This window comes from Oncorhynchus tshawytscha, linkage group LG08 (assembly GCF_018296145.1).
Source record: "Oncorhynchus tshawytscha isolate Ot180627B linkage group LG08, Otsh_v2.0, whole genome shotgun sequence".
Lineage (NCBI taxonomy): Eukaryota > Metazoa > Chordata > Actinopteri > Salmoniformes > Salmonidae > Oncorhynchus > Oncorhynchus tshawytscha.
Genome location: NC_056436.1, coordinates 62,025,820 through 62,042,404, shown reverse-complemented (window position 1 = coordinate 62,042,404; position 16,585 = coordinate 62,025,820).

Sequence of the window (16,585 nt, the reverse complement as noted above, 5' to 3'; positions counted from 1 at the left end):
TCATGACTTCTGTGCTAGTCATACCTGTTACCTTGTTGTTTTTTCAAAATATATGGATACCATAAAATGCTGACTGTTTTTATCATGCAGAAAACGTTGAGGGAGATGGACTACATACCAGCAGAGGGCATAGGAAAGCAAGAGAATTAAGTAAAATAACTGAGACCTGCCTTGGGAGTGTCTCAAGGTGAGTATTCTGACCTGGGCCTGTAATCACAATTGTGTCTCAGAGTATGAGTGCTGATCTAGGACCAGGCTCCCCTGTTATATATTCTATAGACTAAATCTGATTGATTGCTATTTTGTTTTTGTAACCACTGGTCCTCTGTAGCTCATTTGGTAGAGCATGGTGCTTGCAATGCCAGGATAGTAGGTTCGTTTCTAGGACCACCCATACTTAAAATGTTTGCATGACTAAGTCGCTTGCTCAATAACATATAAAACGGATCTTTGTTATAAGGCGTGAGGTTATAGTTGACTCTCCTTCACAGTGACAGATGTCCAGGTTGTTCAGTTCCCAAGACCAGAGAGGAGTTCTGGACATAATACATGTTTTGGCGCACACACCCAGTCTCCCTCAGATAAACCTTTGTGCAATATTAAACACCCATGAACTAACACATCTATAGGCCCCAAGCTCTCCTTATCCCTTAACTTAAACATCCTGAGTTAATGCCTGAAACACTTTGAAATTTGACGTTTGAGAAACATGGATGAACGTCTAATTCGGACGTGAGACCTTGAGAGCTGGTAGGGCTTAACGTTGGTCTTCAAGAGGTGAATTAAATTGACTTATTAAATATGTTGTATATATTTTGTCAATATGAATATAATTCGAATGCCACGACATTATCTTTCTCCCTGAACAGATTTCATCCAGCTGACAGTGGATGCCAGCACAGCAAATAGGCATCTCATTCTGTCTGGGGACAAGAAGGAAGTGTCATTCGGCTCATATGGTTCACCTAAGCCTTCCACAGAGCTTTTCATCTTCTAAAGCTCTGTGCAGAGAGGGCCTCCAATGACGTTATTACTGGGAGGCTAACTGGGAAGGCTGTGTCGTACTTAGGCATTAGTAGGGTGTCTTGAAGGTTGGACTACTCTAGGTCCAGCTATGAGTTCTACAGGTATAGCTTTGGTTACACTTTCATGCACAATTAAAATATATATATATTTCTTATTTCACTTTATTTAACCAGGTAGGTTAAGTTGAGGACAAGTTCTCATTTATAACTGCGACCTGGCCAAGATGAAGCAAAGCAGTGCGACACAAACAACAATGCGAAGTTACACATTTCGAAGACCTTAGAAAGGCAGGGTAGGATAGATATAGGTCTGTAACAGTTTGGGTCTAGGGTGTCTTCCCCTTTGAAGAGGGTGATGACCGCGACAGCTTTCCAATCTTTGGGGATCTCAGACGATACGAGAGGTTGAACAGGCTAGTAATAGGGGTTGCAACAATTGCGGCGGATAATTTTAGAAAGAGAGGGTCCAGATTGTCTAGCCCAGCTGATTTGTAGGGGTCCAGCTCTTTCAGAACATCAGCTGTCTGGATTTGGGTGAAGGAGAAATAGGGGAGGCTTGGGAAAGTTGCTATGGGGAGTGCAGAGCTGTTGACCGGGGTAGGGGTGGCCAGGTGGAAAGCATGGCCAGCCGTAGAAAAATGCTTTTTGAAATTCTCAATTATCGTGGATTTATAGGTGGTGACAGTGTTTGCTAGCCTCAGTGCAGTGGGCAGCTGGAAGGAGGTGCTCTTATTCTCCATGGACAATACCGTGTCCCAAAACTCTTTGTAGTTTGTGCTACAGGATGCAAATTTCTGTTTGAAAATGCTAGCCTTTGCTTTCCTAACTGCCTGTGTGTATTGGTTCCTAACTTCCCTGAAAAGTTTCATATCACGGGGGCTATTCAATGCTAATGCAGTACGCCACAGGAGGTTTTTGTGCTGGTCAAGAGCAGTCAGGTCTGGAGTGAACCAAGGGCTATATCTGTTCCTGGTTCTCATTTTTTTGAATGGGGCATGCTTATTTAAGATGGTGAGGAAAGCACTTTTAAAGAATAACCAGGCATCTAGTTTAGATGGTAGGACGGCCGGGGTGTTAAGCATATCCCAGTTTAGGTCACCTTAACAGTACAAACTCTGAAGATAAATGGGAAGGCAATTAATTCACATATGGTGTCCAGGGCACAGCTGGGGGCTGAGGGGGGTCTGTAACAAGCGGCAACAGGGAGAGACTTATTTCTGGAAAGGTGGATTTTTAAAAGTAGAAGCTTGAACTGTTTGGGCACAGACCTAGATAGTATGACAGAACTCTGCAGGCTGCCTCTGCAGTAGATTGCAACTCCAGCCCCTTTGGCAGTTTTATCTTGGCAGAAAATGTTGTAGTTGGGGATGGAAATTTCAGAATTTTTGGTGGCCTTCCTAAGTCAGGATTCAGACATCATAGGTAGTACATCAGGGTTGGTTGGAGTGTGCTAAAGCAGTGAAAAAAAATAATTTAGGGAGGAGGCTTCTGATGTTAACGTGCATGAAACCAAGGATTTTACTGTTACAGTTGTCAACTGAAGGTTGACTTCAGTTCTAGCACAAAAATTCCTGGCCTCAGCCCCTCCCAATCACGAAAATAAAGGCAAATCGGACTGTATCTTGATCACAAGGCTGGGACTCCATGGCCCTTCTCCACAAAGTCCAAACTACCTTTACCCAGCCACTCTTACCTGGATTTAGTGTAATCTGAAACAACTTTTAAAGCTAGAATCCTTAATTGAAACAAACAATAACTCTGTTTATTATTTAGCTGAGGGATGGGGCTGGAGAAATGTAACCACTCTCAAATTCATAGACAGTTATGGAAGCAAGGACTGGCCATCCATGGTAGCAAAATTATTGTTTTAACCATGTTTTAAAAACAGGAAGAATAAGATTGACAAGCATCAGTTTGGTAAAAGAAAAACATATTTACCCTGTCATGTGTATATTGATTAATTATTACTGGGTGTTTACATTGTCTACAAACTTTGGAGTAAAACATGCTTATATTTTGGGGTTTGATGGGGTACGAAATGTCAAGGCTCAGGAGAAGACCCAGATGCGGACAGTAGTAACAAAAGTTTATTACAAAAACAGGGGCAGGCAAACAACAGTAGTCCAGATCAGAGTCCAAAAGGTACAGAGTGGCAGACAGGTTCAGGGCAGGCAGAGGTCAGTAATCCAGGTTGTGTGACAAGGTACAGAACGACAGGCAGGCTCAGGGTCAGGGCAGGCAGAATGGTCAAAAACCGGGAAAGATAGAAAACAGGAACCTGAGACAAAAAGGAGCATGGGAAAAAATGCTGGTAGGCTTGACGAAACAAAACGAACTGGCAACGGACAAACAGAGAATACAGGTATAAATACACTGGGGATAATGAGGAAGATGGGCGACACCTGGAGGGGGGTGGAGACAAGCACAAAGACAGGTGAAACAGATCAGGGTGTGACACAAGGCATTTATAAGTTATATTGTTTAAAAATAAATGGATGTATATAATTAATTTATATGTTCAAAAATGCACACCGAGTGTACAAAACATTAAGGACAACATCCTAATATTCGCTGTGAAAAAACAAGGAGAAAATGGAACGTGGATGTAAAATTGTAAAGTAGTTACTGTGTTGAATGAAAAATACTATTTACGTCCTGTTTCCCAGAGAGATTGAGGGCTTGTGCTGTGTAAGAGTTATGTTAATAAAGGAAGAAGCAAAGAGGGAGTGTGAAGGTACAGTATATTTGACTGTTTGTGGAAGGTAGCCAGTGCAAGTACTGTTTACACCAAAAATATATAGCAGACATTCTGTTCTTTTTTCATTTGGTTTTGTGTTGGGCATGTAGCCTCATTTGTCTACATTTTTTTTTCAATATATAAAGGTTGATTAATACGCTACTACTGTACATTAATAAGCTACTATGTTTTCATTGTCAATTAACTCAAGACACCCTGGATCTACACTGAACAAAAATCAAAATGCAATATGCAACAACTTCAAAGATTTTACTGAGTTACAGTTCATATCAGGAAAAAAGGAAATTTAGATAAATTAATTCGGCCCTAATCTATGGATTTCACATGACTGGGAATACAGATATACATCTGTTGGTCAAATCAAATCAAATCAAATTTTATTTGTCACATACACATGGTTAGCAGATGTTAATGCGAGTGTAGCGAAATGCTTGTGCTTCTAGTTCCGACAATGCAGTAATAACGAGCAAGTAATCTAACTAACAATTCCAAAAAAAAAAAACTACTGTCATACACAGTGTAAGGGGATAAAGAATATGTACATAAGGATATGTGAATGAGTGATGGTACAGAGCAGCATAGGCAAGATACAGTAGATGATATCGAGTATATCGATATCGATATGATATCGAGTACAGTATATACATATGAGATAAGTATGTAAACCAAGTGGCATAGTTAAAGTGGCTAGTGATACATGTATTACATAAGGATGCAGTCGATGATATAGAGTACAGTATCAACGTATGCATATGAGATGAACAATGTAGGGTAAGTAACATTATATAAGGTAGCATTGTTTAAAGTGGCTAGTGATATATTTACATCATTTCCCATCGATTCCCATGATTAAAGTGGCTGGAGTAGAGTCAGTGTCATTGACAGTGTGTTGGCAGTAGCCACTCAATGTTAGTGGTGGCTGTTTAACAGTCTGATGGCCTTGAGATAGAAGCTGTTTTTCAGTCTCTCGGTCCCAGCTTTGATGCACCTGTACTGACCTCGCCTTCTGGATGGCAGCGGGGTGAACAGGCAGTGGCTCGGGTGGTTGATGTCCTTGATGATCTTTATGGCCTTCCTGTAGCATCGGGTGGTGTAGGTGTCCTGGAGGGCAGGTAGTTTGCCCCCGGTGATGCGTTGTGCAGACCTCACTACCCTCTGGAGAGCCTTACGGTTGAGGGCGGTGCAGTTGCCATACCAGGCGGTGATACAGCCCGCCAGGATGCTCTCGATTGTGCATCTGTAGAAGTTTGTGAGTGCTTTTGGTGACAAGCCAAATTTCTTCAGCCTCCTGAGGTTGAAGAGGCGCTGCTGCGCCTTCCTCACGATGCTGTCTGTGTGAGTGGACCAATTCAGTTTGTCTGTGATGTGTATGCCGAGGAACTTAAAACTTGCTACCCTCTCCACTACTGTTCCATCGATGTGGATAGGGGGGTGTTCCCTCTGCTGTTTCCTGAAGTCCACAATCATCTCCTTAGTTTTGTTGACGTTGAGTGTGAGGTTATTTTCCTGACACCACACTCCGAGGGCCCTCACCTCCTCCCTGTAGGCCGTCTCGTCGTTGTTGGTAATCAAGCCTACCACTGTTGTGTCGTCTGCAAACTTGATGATTGAGTTGGAGGCGTGCATGGCCACGCAGTCGTGGGTGAACAGGGAGTACAGGAGAGGGCTCAGAATGCACCCTTGTGGGGCCCCAGTGTTGAGGATCAGCGGGGAGGAGATGTTGTTGCCTACCCTCACCACCTGGGGCGGCCCGTCAGGAAGTCCAGTACCCAGTTGCACAGGGCGGGGTCGAGACCCAGAGTCTCGAGCTTGATGACGAGCTTGGAGGGTACTATGGTGTTGAATGCCGAGCTGTAGTCGATGAACAGCATTCTCACATAGGTATTCCTCTTGTCCAGATGGGTTAGGGCAGTGTGCAGTGTGGTTGAGATTGCATCGTCTGTGGACCTATTTGGGCGGTAAGCAAATTGGAGTGGGTCAAGGGTGTCAGGTAGGGTGGAGGTGATATGGTCCTTGACTAGTCTCTCAAAGCACTTCATGATGACGGATGTGAGTGCTACGGGGCGGTAGTCGTTTAGCTCAGTTACCTTAGCTTTCTTGGGAACAGGAACAATGGTGGCCCTCTTGAAGCATGTGGGAACAGCAGACTGGTATAGGGATTGATTGAATATGTCCGTAAACACACCGGCCAGCTGGTCTGCGCATGCTCTGAGGGCGCGGCTGGGGATGCCGTCTGGGCCTGCAGCCTTGCGAGGGTTAACACGTTTAAATGTCTTACTCACTTCGGCTGCAGTGAAGGAGAGACCGCATGTTTCCGTTGCAGGCCGTGTCAGTGGCACTGTATTGTCCTCAAAGCGGGCAAAAAGTTATTTAGTCTGCCTGGGAGCAAGACATCCTGGTCCGTGACTGGGCTGGGTTTCTTCCTGTAGTCCGTGATTGACTGTAGACCCTGCCACATACCTCTTGTGTCTGAGCCGTTGAATTGAGATTCTACTTTGTCTCTGTACTGGCGCTTAGCTTGTTTGATAGCCTTGCGGAGGGAATAGCTGCACTGTTTGTATTCAGCCATGTTACCAGACACCTTGCCCTGATTAAAAGCAGTGGTTCGTGCCTTCAGTTTCACACGAATGCTGTCATCAATCCACGGTTTCTGGTTAGGGAATGTTTTAATCGTTGCTATGGGAACGACATCTTCAACGCACGTTCTAATGAACTCGCACACCGTATCAGCGTATTCGTCAATGTTGTTGTCTGACGCAATACGAAACATCTCCCAGTCCACGTGATGGAAGCAGTCTTGGAGTGTGGAGTCAGCTTGGTCGGACCAGCGTTGGACAGACCTCAGCGTGGGAGCTTCTTGTTTTAGTTTCTGTCTGTAGGCAGGGATCAACAAAATGGAGTCGTGGTCAGCTTTTCCGAAAGGGGGCGGGGCAGGGCCTTATATGCGTCGCGGAAGTTAGAGTAACAATGATCCAGGGTCTTTCCACCCCTGGTTGCGCAATCGATATGCTGATAAAATTTAGGGAGTCTTGTTTTCAGATTAGCCTTGTTAAAATCCCCAGCTACAATGAATGCAGCCTCCGGATAAATCGTTTCCAGTTTGCAGAGAGTTAAATAAAGTTCGTTCAGAGCCATCGATGTGTCTGCTTGGGGGGATATATACGGCTGTGATTATAATCGAAGAGAATTCTCTTGGTAGATAATGCGGTCTACATTTGATTGTGAGGAATTCTAAATCAGGTGAACAGAAGGATTTGAGTTCCTGTATGTTTCTTTCATCACACCATGTCACGTTGGCCATAAGACATACGCCCCCGCCCCTCTTCTTACCAGAAAGATGTTTGTTTCTGTCGGCGCGATGCGTGGAGAAACCCGCTGGCTGCACCGCTTCGGATTGCATCTCTCCAGTTAGCCATGTTTCCGTGAAGCAGAGAACGTTACAGTCTCTGATGTCCCTCTGGAATGCTACCCTTGCTCGGATTTCGTCAACCTTGTTGTCAAGAGACTGGACATTGGCAAGAAGAATGCTAGGGAGTGGTGCACGATGTGCCCGTCTCCGGAGTCTGACCAGAAGACCGCTTCGTTTCCCTCTTTTTCTGAGTCGTTTTTTTTTTTTTGGTCGCTGCATGTGATCCACTCGGTTACACTGGTTGTAAGGCAGAACACAGGATCCGCGTCGCGAAAAACATATTCTTGGTCGTACTGATGGTGAGTTGACGCTGATCTTATATTCAGTAGTTCTTGTCGGCTGTATGTAAAGAAACCTAAGATGACCTGGGGTACTAGTGTAAGAAATAACACGTAAAAAAACAAAAAACTGCATAGTTTCCTAGGAACGCGAAGCGAGGCGGCCATCTCTGTCGTCGCCGGAAGATACCTTAAAAAAGAAGTAGGGGCGTGAATCAGAAAACCAGTCAGTATTTGGTGTGACCACCATTTGTCTCATGCAGCTCGACACGTCTCCATCACATAGAGTTGATCAGGCTGTTGATTGTGGCCTGTGGAATGATGTCCCACTCCTCTTCAAAGGCTGTGCGAAGTTGCTGGATATTGGCGGGAACTGGACCAGAGATTCCCAAATGTGCTCAATGGGTGACATCTGGTGAGTATGCAGGCCATGGAAGAACTGGGACATTTTCAGCTTCCAGGAATTGTGTACAGATCCTTGCAACATGGGGCCATTCATTATCATGCTGAAACATGGTGATGATGGCGGCGGATGAATGGCACGACAATGGGCCTCAGGATCTTGTTACGGTATATCTGTACATTGAAATTGCTATTGATAAATTGCAATTGTGTTCGTTGTCCTTAGCTTATGCCTGCCAATACCATATCCCCACCGCCACCATGGGGCACACTATTCACAATGTTGACATCAGCAAACCGCTCTTCCACATGATGCCATACATGTGGTCTGGTTGGACATACTGCCAAATTCTCTAAAAATGATGTTGGATGTGGCTTATGGTAGAGAAATTAACATTCAATTCTCTGGCAACAGCTCTGGTGGACATTCCTGCAGTCAGCTTGCCAATTGCACGCTCCCTCAAAACATTGTTACAAAACTGTAAATTATAGTGGCCTTTTATTGTCCCCAGCACAAGGTGCACCTGTGCAATGATCATGCTGTTTAATCAGCTTCTTGATATGCCACACCTGTCAGGTGGAAGGATTATCTTGGCGAAGGAGAAATGCTCACTAACAGGGATGTAAACAAATTTGTGCACAAAATTTGAGAGAAATAAGCTTTTTGTGCGTATGGAACATTTCTGGGATCTTTTATTTCAGGTCATGAAACATTGCACCAACACTTTACATGTTGCGTTTTTGTTCAGTGTATGTATTGGTATTTCTGTCTCAGCCATGTGAACCCATGTCCTGTTCCCTACCCATCTTCTTTGCACACTTGTGTGTATATGGTGTAGATCTGAAATGGTCAGTAGTAAAAAAAAAAACAGTACACTTAGAATAGAACGTGAAGACATTTTTCTAATGCAAAGGGAACTGAAAGCATGCATAGTTAATGAACAGATTTGTAATCTCTTCGTTGTGAGTCTTTTGTCAGGTTAACTTCTAATTAATATGCAATCAGTTCCCTTAAAGAGGGCTGAATGTGAACGAACACATTGTCTGCTTAGGTTCCCTCTTTCACTTCTGTTTTGATTGTATCCCCCAAGCTACAGTACAGCATAAATACATGGTTTGAGGGAGGCTTATTCAGAGCAACTACAATATCTTGGTGATTTATGTGATGGCTTTGCAGCGCATTTAATCTAATGGGCTCTTCCATATGTATTCAATCCCTTTCTGAACGCATCCCTTTTGATTTGAACAAAACCTTCCATACATGTTTGCCCATAGTAGAAGTGGTCAGAAAGTGACTTTTGGACCTGAATGCAAAAACATTCAGGAGATAGATGTGCTCAAAGTTGACCCATTTTGCATACCCCACCCTACCATGAGACATGTCTTCATCTGTCACGCCCTGACCATAGAGAGCTGTTTATTCTCTATGTTGGTTACGTCGTGGTGTGATTAAGAGTGGGTTATCTAGGGGAATTATATGTCTGTTGGACTGGTATGGTTCCCAATCAGAGGCAGCTGTTTATCGTTGTCTCTGATTGGGGATCATATTTAGGCAGCCATTTCCCCATTGTGCTTTGTGGGATCTTGTCTAGGTATAGTTGCCTGTGAGCACTACTCAGCGGCACGTTTCGTTTGTTCGCGTTTTTGTTAAGTTTCTCTTCCAAATAAAAGGATGGAAACATTCTACGCTGCATCTTGGTCCACTCCTTATAACGATCGTGATAAACAGTTTCAAATGATATCAAACTCTTCAAACAGGGTTGTCAAATGACTTTTTCATTCTTTAAAAAAAAAAATACTAATCATTTAATTTTGACCAGACAGCATCAGATAGATGGGCTACATGTACAGAGAGATATGGGCACCATTTTGCTCGCTTGGATGCATTCTCCATTGAGATACTTCAGTTTAGTTTATTCATTCGACCATTTAAAAAAACAAGCACACATAAAACTTGAAACGCCATACATGCACATTAGTAAAATCATTGAGGATAACACACAATACATTCTGGGACTTATTTCTGTTGTGGTCCTCAGCATTTTGCGAAATGAAGGAAAATTCTGAAACACAGAGATGAAATATTATTATAATAATTTTTGTATTGGTCAAATTTTGGGGGGAATCCTGGCTTCCCTTGGCATCCACAAATACACATCACTGCTACCTCTTAGAAAACCATTCTGGTTGCATAAAGATTTGTGTAATTGTCCTGCTGAAAAATACAACACTATCCCAGGAGTAAGTATTACATTTTTTATCTGGGCTTTGCTCCTTTATTATTTATTTTGATTCTGACAAACTTCCCAGTCCCTGCTGGTGACAAGCATACCAATACCTATTCCTAATATTGCTTGAAAATCAGAGAACAGGTTTGAATATTGCTGTCCATCAATGACTCCCAACCAAATTGAATGAACTTGAGCATTTTTGACAAAAACAATGGATAAATGTTGCCCTAAGAATCTTATTCTAAATGATTCACAGCTGTAATGGCTGCCAAAGGTGTTTCCACCAAGAATGAACTCTGAGGTGTGAAGACACGCAATCAAGACATATTTGATTTAGAAGGCCTCATCTTCCTAAACATCCCCAGGTAGGAAATACACACAAAAACACACAGGGTTAAACTCTACACGCGGCTGAGAGTCAGACACTCATGACGTATGACATTCACTTCAAGATGCATGCTCATGAAGAGGAATGGCCTCACACACGGTCCCCTTACTCACACAAACCTAAAAGTACATAACGATCTGTAACACAGTCAGTACTTAAACCTGCGTGTGTGTGTGTGTTCAGCTGGGGCTCTGGGGCAGACCTGTGGGGATCAGAGGGTGACTCGCGCTACGGGAAACCACGCATTGACGATGGCATGCTGGAGGTGGTGGGGGTGACCGGGGTAGTGCACATGGTGAGTTCATCACCTACTGCCCTTACATACCTGTTCCCTTACTCTGTTGAGTACCATGTACGTCCTGATACCACAGAGAAGAGAGAGATCAGTGCTAAAAATGATCCCAGTGTTTCAGAACCTTTGCTTTTTCTAAATTCAGACATGAATCTGCTTGACAGTCACTTGTGTCAAATACTGGATTAACATGTAAAAATAGTCTAGTACTTGGTTTTACAAAGTGCTAATGTAAACAAACAAATCAAAATGCTTACATGTAGTAGATTAGAGAGAAAAACACTCACTATTTGCCTAAAACCCCACAATGGCCATTCAATAACAATTCTACGAAGGGAATGTGAGACATTGCATGTCATACTATATGTAAATCTTTCATTCAATTGTTTGAGGAGGCTAGATATTCCAAGTGGAGACTTACGACAGTAGCCTCAGAAATATGCACATCTGCACAGACAAACACACTCCCATCTTAATATTCAGTTAGTGCATACTCAAGTCTGTAGCCAAGTTCCTCCTATTGTTTATAATCTGTCTCTGTAGCAGTCACCCTCGCTGCAGAATAAGTACTCACCTCACTTAATGCCTCACAAATGTATTCCAAACATAAGTATCATTGGGTTTGAATGGAATCATGAATGTTGCACTCCATTTGTTGTCCTACATATCTTTGTTGCTGCTCATTTTTTGTAGCTGATGGAATGAATGCAGGGACGAGACCACCAGCCAATCCTAAATATGCATTATAAACTAGAGAGACTTGTGTTGTATTTCTCCAGTCATTTGCTTGGCCTGGAGGTCATGTTTCATTCATAGTAGAGATGGTACGCCTGAGTACCTGTTCTCTTGTTGTCAGCACTTCGTCCGCATTCCTGGTGATGTAGAATTGACAAGAAATGCAGTCATGAAATGACTCCTTCATTTGAAGGAGGATCTCATTTTTTACACTCCAGCTCATGTGATGTCGCCGGAACAGTATTTGATTGATTCTAAGTTTAATCACTTTTGTGACTTGGTGCTAGTGCGTAGCAAAACGTTTGAATCTTTCACTCCACTAGCCGTTTCGGGCCCTATTCAATCAAAACTGGTAAGCAGGTGTTGTGGTTGAGTCAGAATCTGTAGTCCTTTTATGCAGTGTGAAAGCATTTGAATTGACATGCAGTTGATGTTCTTGATTTTGAATACAGTATTTCCAAGGTGGATTGACAGCTAACTGGGCTTGAATGAATAGGGTCATAGACAGTAGGGTCCCCATTAGACACACAAACTGTGGTGATTTCACCTGTGGTTCCTCATTGGCTGTGTTCCAATCCTCGTAATGGCTTCCTTTCCTTCTCTCCTTCCTGACCACTAGGAAATGAAAGGATTGGATAGGTACTCACCATACACCATAGAGACTTATGACAAGGACATTAACCCATTTTAGACTGAGGGGACACAGCTATTGTGTTGTGAAATGCATGTACAGTCAACAGCCTGTGTAAAAGAAAAATGTGAGTAAACATGGTGATGTTTTTAGCTGTTTAGCTGTAATATGAGATTGTTTATTCCATTTAGAAGCATAAAGTGTTTCTGTGTATACAGTATGTGAAGACAAGGATTGGTTTTAGATCAATAAGTATCTTTGGTATCTGTCTTTGGTGTCAATAGTCAGCTCTGGTCTGCAGTGCTCATTGGAATTTTAGAACAATTACTGTGATGCTTTAGTCACGAGAGAATACAGTAGACGGCATGTGTCAAGAAGTGATTGATGAGGTATTTTATGGGTCACGTGTTTATGCCCATATATGTACATCCTGTCCAGAAGTTCTCACGGTATCGAGTGAGTGTTTATGTAACCTGATAGTGCAGCTGTTCCTTTGAAGTAAAGCCTGTGTTTACATTAAAGCTGTCAAGGTGATTGATGGGTAGTGACCTCGTTGAACTGTGGAATGTGTTTGAAGCAATGTTTTTTTCTAATCAATTTAGCAGTAGGGGGCTATATGTACATAAGGAAAGCCATAAACAGTTGTTTTTCCCGAGGATGTCATGACCTCTGTCTATCCCCCTGTGAGGGTGTGTGTGTGTGTGTGTGTGTGTGTGTGTGTGTGTGTGTGTGTGTGTGTGTGTGTGTGTGTGTGTGTGTGTGTGTGTGTGTGTGTGTGTGTGTGTGTGTGTGTGTGTGTGTGTGTGTGTGTGTGTGTCTCTGCAGGGGTGTTTGAAACAATATTTTTTCTAAACAATTCAACAATAGGAGGGCATATATACATAACGATACCCAAACAACAGGTGATTTTTCCTAGGGTGGGGATTTAAAAATAAAAGGTTTATACCCCTTACACCCCAAGGAGAGCTGCTCTCCAAGGGGTGGCTGTCACAGTCAATCATGCCATCCTCTTTTTGAAAGGGTAATTGTACTCTTTAAGTTGGGTTCTTTACTTATGACTTAAACAGATTCATTTTACCCCCTTAATAATTAATGCAGTGGGTTAAGTCAGGTGTTTCTTGGTGGTCTTAAACAAATCTACTGCGAAACAAAAGCGTACACTTTACACACATGGTTATTGACTTTAAAAAAGACACCAGTGACATGTCAGATATAGTTTAAATGTATTCATTTTTGAGTTTGGAACCCAATATGCCACTTTAAATACATCACAGAAGACTAAAATGTAACAAAATGCCTATTGAGCTGTACACTGAGATGCTCAGTTGGTCAATATTCCCCCTTGAGTGATTCCCCAACATCTTGTCAACATGTCCCCCCAAAATGGAAGAGATATCTCATACCAATCCATCTTTATAGACATCTGTCCTTAACAAGGCCTAGGAGGCCCCTATAGTGTCCAGAAATCTCTCCAGAATGTCATATTTTAAGCATCTTTATTTCCATGCATTTAACTTGTCAACAAGTATTTTTATGACCAAATTCACGTTCTTTAGTGTAGACTATTTTTTTTTTATGATTTCATGACTGTTTGGTAGTAGATCCCTGAATGGTCAAAAATCTCTTCAAATAGTATGTTTGTAGCACAAAATATCACTCTCTCATCAGTTACAAGCTGACAGGCTCCCAGAGGCAGGGCCATAGAAATCGGAATCTGTTTAAGTCATAAGTAAAGGGCCCAACTTAAAGAGTACCCTTTCAAAAAGAGGATGGCATGATTGACTGTGACAGCCACCCCTTGGAGAGCAGCTCTCCTTGGGGTGTAAGGGATATAAACCTTTTTTTGTTGATCCCCACCCTAGGAAAAATCACCTGTTGTTTGGGTATCGTTATGTACAGTGGGGAGAACAAGTATTTGATACACTGCCGATTTTGCAGGTTTTCCTACTTACAAAGCATGTAGAGGTTTGTATTTTTTTTTAAATAGGTACACTTCAACTGTGAGAGACGGAATCTAAAACAAAAATCCAGAAAATCACATTGTATGATTTTTAAGTAATTAATTAGCATTTTATTGCATGACATAAGTATTTGATACATCAGAAAAGCAGAACTTAATATTTGGTACAGAAACCTTTGTTTGCAATTACAGAGATCATACGTTTCCTGTAGTTCTTGACCAGGTTTGCACACATTGCAGCAGGGATTTTGGCCCACTCCTCCATACAGGCCTTCTCCAGATCCTTCAGGTTTCGGGGCTGTCGCTGGGCAATACGGACTTTCAGATCCCTCCAAAGATTTTCTATTGGGTTCAGGTCTGGAGACTGGCTAGGCCAGGACCTTGAGATGCTTCTCACGGAGCCACTCCTTAGTTGCCCTGGCTGTGTGTTTCGGGTCGTTGTCATGCTGGAAGACCCAGCCACGACCCATCTTCAATGCTCTTACTGAGGGAAGGAGGTTGTTGGGCAAGATCTCGCGATACCTGGCCCCATCCATCCTCCCATCAAGACGGTGCAGTCGTCCTGTCCCCTTTGCAGAAAAGCATCCCCAAAGAATGATGTTTCCACCTCCATGCTTCATGGTTGGGATGGTGTTCTTGGGGTTGTACTCATCCTTCTTCTTCCTCCAAACACGATGAGTAGAGTTTAGACCAAAAAGCTCTATTTTTGTCTCATCAGACCACATTGCCTTCTCCCCTTCCTCCTCTGGATCATCCAGATGGTCATTGGCAAACTTCAGATGGGCCTGGACATGCGCTGGCTTGAGCAGGGGGACCTTGCGTGCGCTGCAGGATTTTAATCCATGACTGCGTAATGTGTAACTAATGGTTTTCTTTGAGGCTGTGGTCCCAGCTCTCTTCAGATCATTGACCAGGTCCTGCCGTGTTGTTTTGGGTTGATCCCTCACCTTCCTCATGATGCCCCACGAGGTGAGATCTTGCATGGAGCCCCAGACCGAGGATGATTGACAGTCATCTTGAACTTCTTCCATTTTCTAATAATTGCGCCAACAGTTGTTTCCTTCTCACCAAGCTGCTTGCCTATTGTCCTGTAGCCCATCCCAGCCTTGTGCAGGTCTACAATTTTATCCCTGATGTCCTTATACCCTCTCTGGTCTTGGCCATTGTGGAGAGGTTGGAGTCTATTTGATTGAGTGTGTGGACAGGTGTCTTTTATACAGGTAACGAGTTCAAACAGGTGCAGTTAATACAGGTAATGAGTGGAGAACAGGAGGGCTTCTTAAAGAAAAACTAACAGGTTTGTGAGAGACGGAATTCTTACTGGTTGTTAGGTGATCAAATACTTATGTCATGCAATAAAATGCAAATTAATTACTTAAAAATCATACAATGTGATTTTCTGGATATTTGTGGACACACGCACGTACACACACACACACACACATACTTAGGTAGCTTTTTCCCACATGGATTTTGTGGGTAGTTGTTTTCTGTTTTTGTGTCTGCACCAGAGAGAACTGTTTCGGTTTCGTTCGTTCTCTTTGTTGTTTTTGTTATTCAGTGTTCAGTTCAAATAAAAAAGATGAACACGTACCATGCTGCGCTTTGGTCCACACCTTCTTCATACGACAACCGTTACACCATCATTCACCTTGACAGCTTTAATGTAAACACAGGCTTTACTTCAAATGAACAGCTGCACTATCAGGTTACATAAACACTCACTTGATACCTTGAGAACTTTCGGACAGGATGTACATATATGGGCATAAACACGTGACCCATAAAATACCTCATCAATCACTTTTTTGACACATGCCGTCTACTGTATTCTCTCTGTCACACCATAACTCCATCACCAAAAGCAATCCACTCCAAAGATAATACTCCAATAGGAATGCCCCTTTCACCCCTCTCATAAGACAGAAGAATGTCCACACCAAGGGATGATTTGAAAAGACATGGAAGAGGTGATGACTGATTGCTGGCAAATGTTTGGTCTACACCAAACTCAGATTTGTCTGTCGGACTGCCAAATGGTGAAGCAGGATTCATCACTCCAGAGAATGCATTTTTACTGCACCAAAGTCCAATGGCAGCAAGCTTTAAACCACTCCAGCTGCAATACATATGGTGATCTTAGGCTTGTGTGCCGCTGCTCGGCCATGGAAACCTATTTCCCGACTAACAGTTATTGTACTGACTTTGCTTTTGGAACTCGGTAGTGAGTGTTGCAACCGAGGACAGATTACTTTTAGCGCTACGTGCTTCAGCACTCAGCTGTCCTGTTCTGTGAACGTTTGTGGCCTACCACTTTGCAACTGAATTGTTTCCACTTCACAATAACAGCACTTACAGTTGACTGGGGCATCTCTACCAAGACAGATATTGACGAACTGATTTGTTGGAAAGGTGCCACGTTGAAAGTCACTGAGCTCTTTAGTAAGGCAATTGTACTGCCATTGTTTGTCTATGG